The sequence below is a fragment of the Lipotes vexillifer genome, unplaced genomic scaffold (assembly GCF_000442215.2).
Source record: "Lipotes vexillifer unplaced genomic scaffold, Lipotes_vexillifer_v1.1 scaffold226, whole genome shotgun sequence".
NCBI lineage: Eukaryota > Metazoa > Chordata > Mammalia > Artiodactyla > Lipotidae > Lipotes > Lipotes vexillifer.
This window is the reverse complement of record NW_006776934.1, coordinates 507,100-513,426: the sequence shown is the minus strand read 5'-3', so window position 1 is coordinate 513,426 and position 6,327 is coordinate 507,100.

Here is a 6,327-nt window from a genome sequence, read left to right as displayed (position 1 = left end):
TGTACTTACGGCCCTTGAGGCAAAAATACAATTATATATCTTTTAAAATTAATAACAAATCTCTGTGTATTGACATGGAAAAAGGTTCACAAAATATCATTCCATGAGAACAAAAGAATACTACAGATTGATAAACATTTTATTTTGTGAAATTATGACACTGTTTTGGTAAATTCTATTCTCACAAAATCTGTTTATATTATGAAACATATGTGTATATGAGAAGAGATATGAGCATAGAGGGGCAAAAGAATAACCTCTATGCATCTCAAAATTATTGAACTTGGTAAAGCATATACATTTTTGATTTGAAGTAAATAATAATTTTAGTAAAAATATTAGCATAATCTTTAATAAAAGATTAAATTGTTTTAATTATATCAGAGTACAATCTTTCTAGTTTGTGAAAATGTTTGCTATTTTTGTTTTCCACATCTATTTACCCTTCCTTTTTGTCATCTTTCCCTGACTGTGAATTCTGTATTTACCACTCTTAAAAAGCTCATATACTTTGATGAAAGTAGACATCAGTACTAACTTCAAGATTAGTCTCTAGTTGACTTAGTTTAGGATGATGTAAGAAGTCCAATTCAAGCAAGTGAGATATGTAAAATATATTTTGGCATACCAAAACACTGTCTCTCTCTTGAACTGTTTCCTGGAGATGCTTTCCCTTTCTGTGTGATGTGAAACAGGAAGCTTGGAGATCTTGGAAATTTCTGGAAACCATTTTATGAGTTTGAGCACACAAAAAGCAAGGAAGAAAACATACATGCCCTTTTTATGACCTCATCTTGGGATTCATAAAGCATCACTTACACCATATTCTATCAGTTATGGTAACTTCAAAGTTCTATCAGTTTGAAGGGGAGGGGACATATATCATACATTGATGGGTAAGTTGTAATGTTTTCCAAGACCGTGTATAGTGGGAGATATTGTTTCAAAAATGCATTTCAGATTACTTCAAAAAATTCAATCTGCCCTGTTGTATTATAATGTCTAAGGTCTGTGACTTAGCATTGTCAGAGGTAGACATATATTCCTTATTCTTTATTTCAAAAGGAAAGCTTGTAATATTTTAATTTTAAATATTATATTTTGCTTTAGGAATATTTGTTGTTATAAGCAGATTTAGAAATTTTCTAATAAATTTTCAGTCATTTTCAGTCAAATGGCTAGTTATTTTTATTTTTAGGAATTTTTCAATTTTATCTACATTTTCATGAGAAGTAGTATAAAGATGTTAATAATATCTTCTAGTTTTTAAATAACTCTAGATTCTGTATTGATATCCACTTTTTAATTTTTATCATTGAAAGGAGGAGGTTTTATCCTTTTAAGATGCTGTATGCATTTTACTTATATTTTATTTATAATCTTTGATTATGTATCTGTGTTGGAGATTACACTTTCCCTTTCTTTTGATGTCCCTTTTATACCTAAGTATCAAGTTTTTGACAGTCTTATGAAATGTCAGGACATAAACCCTTCTTTTTCTATTCTCTATAAAGTATTTTTGTAAGAATGATATTATATTTTCACTAATTAAGACGTTGTGAAGTCAGTTGAGCATGGATTTAATTGCAGATAGTTTTATCATGGATTTGGATTCATTTAATAACAATAAGACATTTCAATTTTTCTCTTCCACCTTGTGTCAGTTATGGCTAGTTATTTTTATTTTTAGGAATTTTTCAATTTTATCTACATTTTCATGAGAAGTAGTATAAAGATGTTAATAATATCTTCTAGTTTTTAAATAACTCTATATTCTGTATTGATATCCACTTTTTAATTTTTGGCATTGGTTGTTTGTACTTACTCTTTTATTGTTATGTTTTCTTGAGTTTTTATAAAATGTATTGTATTTTTTAAAGCACCAAATTGTTTGTTGATTATCTGTATTATATTTTTATTTTATTACTCCCTGATATTCCTGTTATTATGCCTTTCTTTCTATGCTTGGTACATATAATTTATTGTTCTTGTTTTCCTTGAAGATCTCTACGATTTCTTTGTAGATCTCTGTTTGTAATATATTGTCAGAAAACATAGATATGTGCATTCAAATTGAGACACATTATATTATCCTGGAGGATGGAACAATTTGTTATCATGAAATATTCCTCTTTAGTTATAATATTGCTTTTTGTTGTAGATTTACCCTTCTTAACATTAACAAAGCTGCACAAACCACATTTTGTTTAGTGATTGCAATGTTAATACAAAGAATTCCATATGACCAGATTAAAAAAAATAATGACAACTTTTATAACCATGGTACAATTACCAAATTAAGAATTTAACAATGGTACAATCCTGTAAACTAAATTACAAATTTTACTTTATATTTCTTCATTTTTTTCCACTATGACTTTTTTTTTTTTTTTCTGTTCCAGGATCCAATCCAAGAGACCATTGTGCAATTAGTTGCTATTTCTCATTATTTTCCTTCCAAGTAGACAAGCGACAGTTTACTTCCACTTTATCTTGATTTCTAGTTGCTGTATATTATGATCCCAAACTAAAATGTGAGTGCTTTACAGGGCAACCCTTCCTTTCTTGCACCCCATCAAGCCCTGAACTCTAATTTTATACTCCCATTCCTGCAAAGCTGTCAACAGTATCTAGTCTGTTAAGCTTTCTGTCTTGGCTCATCTTTATACTTCCATCATCTGGATATTGGCTAGGTGATATTTTACAACACTGGTACTTCTCCCATGTGTTCTAGATATTCTGTGTGGGAGAGTTTGTGCAAAGCATCTTGTCCACCTTTAATCAAAGTTCAAGTCTTTAACATTTTTATAATTAATCAAGACTGAAATGGTGCTGTTATTCTACAATCAGCATCTCTTTCATCTGTAAAGCAGTTAGACCTATTAAACAACATATGTACATTCTTTCATTTGCTAAATATTTACTGAAATTCTACAGTGTATGATTAATTTGTAGCATGCTAAAATCAAAGACAGTTTATTTTCCCTCTGTGTTACATCTCATACACACATATTATATATATTGCATATATTTTTCTATGCTAAAAGTATCCTCTTCATATACAATGAAAGAGTGAACAAATATTCATCATTCAGCAGATTTTTTAGTGCTTACCGTTCTACCATGCATTGGACATAATTTTGGAATTGGGAATTTCAGAAAAAAATTTCATAGACAATTAGCAATAATAACACAGCTATGGGCAAGAGTAGAGTTATACAATATATTCAAAATGAGTGGCTGTTAATAAAATTAACAGAATCCTGGCATTTTTCCTAGTTTCTATCCAGGATCAAAGTATGCCACTGATCCATCTGGAGTATTTAGCAAAATATATTTGAGTACTTTGATAAAGACGGCATGTGAAGAAGAGAAAATAGGACAAAACCATAAAGCAAAAGAAGTAAATGTCAAACAGACAAGACTTTTATGTACCAAAATTTCCAGTGAGGAAAAATGTCTTGTCTTACTAAATCTTCTTTCACTACACTGTATATCTTTCTGGAACATACATTGCCAAGATAGACTAGCAAGATAATTCAACTTTAACTGTACTATATAACTGAAAAAACTCAGTGTAGATAAATATTACACAGATCATAAAGAATGATAGGTGTGATATTACATGATCGAATGTAAATTTTTATTCTCCTCATTAGCATTGGCTTCCTCTGAAGTAACTTAATAAAGGTGGGCTTAGACTTGACTCTCACTTTCAACCTAGAACTCAATTACTTCTATTTATTCTGTTATAAATGTTGTGTTTTAAGATGCCCTGTCAGATTAGAGACAAACAAGTGTGATTACCGAAAATAAAATGTGATATAATAAAAGAGCACTTAAAGCACAACCTAATAAGTAAACGATTCTAAAGGTTAAAGAATGTATATCATTGAAAAATGTAGTATATTTAACACTGCCCATCACTTTTGATCTATAAATTCAAGTTAAACACTAAGCACATTGTTAAAATTCAATGACATCAAATTTTGTCATTTTGTGGAGACTCACAATCTTTGAAAACCAGTCTTGCAATTAACTGTTATCTATCATCAGAAAGGGTGCCTTTATTCTTAGTGACATATTTAGTTACATTGCTTCATCACTAATGTTTTCAGTGCTATTAACTCCAAAATAGTACTCTATGACTTGACTTATGGAAATGAGACAGTATCCCAGTAAACAACATAGTTGCAAAAGACATGGCACATTTATTTGTGCCACAAGAACTGTTCAAAGTGTCTTAATATTATTCCCTTTATCAAACCAGCACAAACAGTGACTTTCAAATTTGAGAAATGTCTTTGGTTTTTGAAGTATAATAAGTACGTGTGTCAAATAAATATATATACGAAGTATAATAAGAAATTTTGAAATGATAGACAGTCACTTCATATTAGTGGTTATTTGTGACAGACAAGTTCGCTGAGGTTGAAAGTAGAAATAAAGGGACACACCCTTGTCAGCAACTAATTTCAATTAATTCTAAATTGTTTAATATTTTTTAAGAATAATATTTTTTGGATAATGAGTATAACAAATACAGTAAATTTTCAAAGAGATATTTAAACTTTTAAAGAGAGCAAGAGAATGAAATCAATGTAATTCAGAAAATTTATTTGCAAAAATGTTGCACACATCTTAGACCTCTCTACTTATTTCTACTCTTCTAGATGTTCAGAAGTGGTTTTGGCCCCTGAGGTGAATATGGGTTCAAACTTACTAAATTAACTGTCTGTGTAGATGAGACCATCACTGCCATCATAAAAGTACCTGAATTAAAAGATACTATGACAGTTAAATGAGTTAAGGTCATGCCTGACATATAGTATATACTATAGAAGTTTATTAAATAGCTATTAATAAAGAATTATTAACATTATTATTCTGCACTACACACAATCTTGTTTGGAATGTCCTCACTTGTATGCACTCTGCTCTCTTATTTGTATTAAAACTCTAACTCTTGTGTCTTTGATCATAAGAAACTTTTTCTTAGTTTTAGTAAGTCTGTCCCACCACTGCTTTTGACACTAGTCCCAAATTGAACATTTTCTACTAGTGGTAGCATCTATCCATAATTACTTAAAACTGAATTCTATTTGCTTTTCATTTTGCTGCCAAATTTGCCTTTCTTTTTGGAAGACATTAAGATATGCCAGGAATTGAACCTACTTCTGGAATTTAACCTTCATATCTTTAGAAGGGGTTAGCAGGCTCTCATGAGTCTTGCCTCTTAGTTCTTGAATAATTGGAATCTGAATATTCTGACTAATCAGGTCTTATTCAGTGCTGAGCAAAGGATAATTTGCTTCCCTCATTCCCTCATTCTAACTGAAATGACTCTCTGTTCCAACTGTAAAAGTAGAATAAACACACGTGGAAATATTGTTTTCCACCTTCCATTTAACTTGAAATCTGAAACTCAGAAGTCTTTATATCTATGTTTTATATGAATATTAAAAGATCTTTCTTATAAGTCAGGTCAAGGGAAAGACTATCATAAAATGGGTGTGCTTAAAGTGCTATGACCTAAAGAATTTCTCTGCTTTTGAGACTAGAAACCTGACTATCTTATTAAACATACAAATTCAAATGACTATAAGCACTCCTAACCCAGTGTTTCTCTGTTTTAAAATGAATATTATTTAAAACCCACTCAGTATCCTCAGCAGATCTAAGAAGCAGGAGTTTTCTCTCCAACTCACTTCTTTACTTTTAAAGATGTCATGAACATACCAGACTTCATGTAAGAGGAAGTAATTTTTTTAAAAGACATATATATTTATGCATATATGAAATTTACAAATGCTATAGTAATATGGTCAAATCTCAATGAAAGTAATAATGAAGCAACTTTGTTTAACTAGAGAAAATAAGGAAAGAACAAATGATTCTAATTGGAGGGAAGGAAGAAAGGAAAAATGTTGGTAAGCGTCAATGAAAGTGATTACTTATAAAGTGGACACTAAATATTACTACCATTATGACTATGACTACAACTATGGCATTTAATGAGCATGTATTATGCACCAGGAATTTTTCTAAATGCATAACAACTAAATGCATAGCATTACTTAACTCACCTATTCCGAATTGTAGTAATGCTTTCCCAAGGGAAGCAAGTTATAAATACATTCCAGAGTAATAAACATCATTGTCAAAGGACTAAAAGTTTTGAGTGCACAAAAGTGAGTCAAAACATGGGGTATGACTGATAGACAGTAGAAAAGAAAGTTAGATTGGAATAACATTGTACACAACTTGAATGCCACAGTAAGACATTTGATTTTGATGACTGTGATAAGAAGCCATCAAAATAATGTA